The following is an 854-nucleotide window of genomic DNA, read 5'->3' as shown; positions in this document are numbered from 1 at the left end:
AGTAAAAACACTGTCACCCGTCAGACACAACTAAAAATGTCACTTTCTCTTGTAATCGTTATCCTAAGTTACCACGAAATTCAGTGATCAGACCTCAAATCTTCACGCAGTGTTTTTACCTCTAGCACTGCCTACACATCTCTATGTTAGGATTATTTATACAATACCTACACTAGCTTTCGGTCTTAATCTTCAAAGTACAGGAGGAATTTAGATCTCAGTATAACAGCTTATCATTCCCCAGCACAGTTCTAAGTATTTTATACTTATTAACACTTTGAATCCTCATGACAAACCCTTATAAATTCTCTTACCCTCATTTTACAGATCAGGAGAATGAAGCGCAAAAGCATTAACTTGCCAGGGGTCGTGGGCCTCGCACACGGCAGAACGTGAGTTCAAATCCGCGCAGCACTTGGCTGAACTGAGGGAGTACATGCACGCAAATAACTGATCGGTCGGGGATACACACACTTCACATACAGGAACTCTAACATTTTTAACGTTGTTCATACTAAAACTAAAGCACCTGCATTTCGAAGCGCAGACCCCACCCCATGATGCTTCGTTCTCCAGAGTCTGGCGCCTGACAGATTATGATATAGGAGGCCTAAAAGAAAGACTCAACAAAGCACCCACCCCTCTGCCAAAATTAGGGGTCTGAGGGGCGGCCCCTGCAGCTCCGCGCATCCGTGGGTCCTCTGAGGTGCTAGCAACAGAGCGGTAGGCGAAGGAAGGCGGGAAATGCAGACAGGGCTGCGGAGCGCGGCGGCAGCCCGCCCCGGAGGCGCAGGGGTGGCGGTGCTGGGACACCAAGAAGCCCTCCCCCGGCCCTGGCACGTAACAGAGCTGGG

This window comes from Panthera leo, chromosome B2 (genome assembly GCF_018350215.1).
Source record: "Panthera leo isolate Ple1 chromosome B2, P.leo_Ple1_pat1.1, whole genome shotgun sequence".
Lineage (NCBI taxonomy): Eukaryota > Metazoa > Chordata > Mammalia > Carnivora > Felidae > Panthera > Panthera leo.
This window is presented reverse-complemented; position numbering follows the sequence as displayed.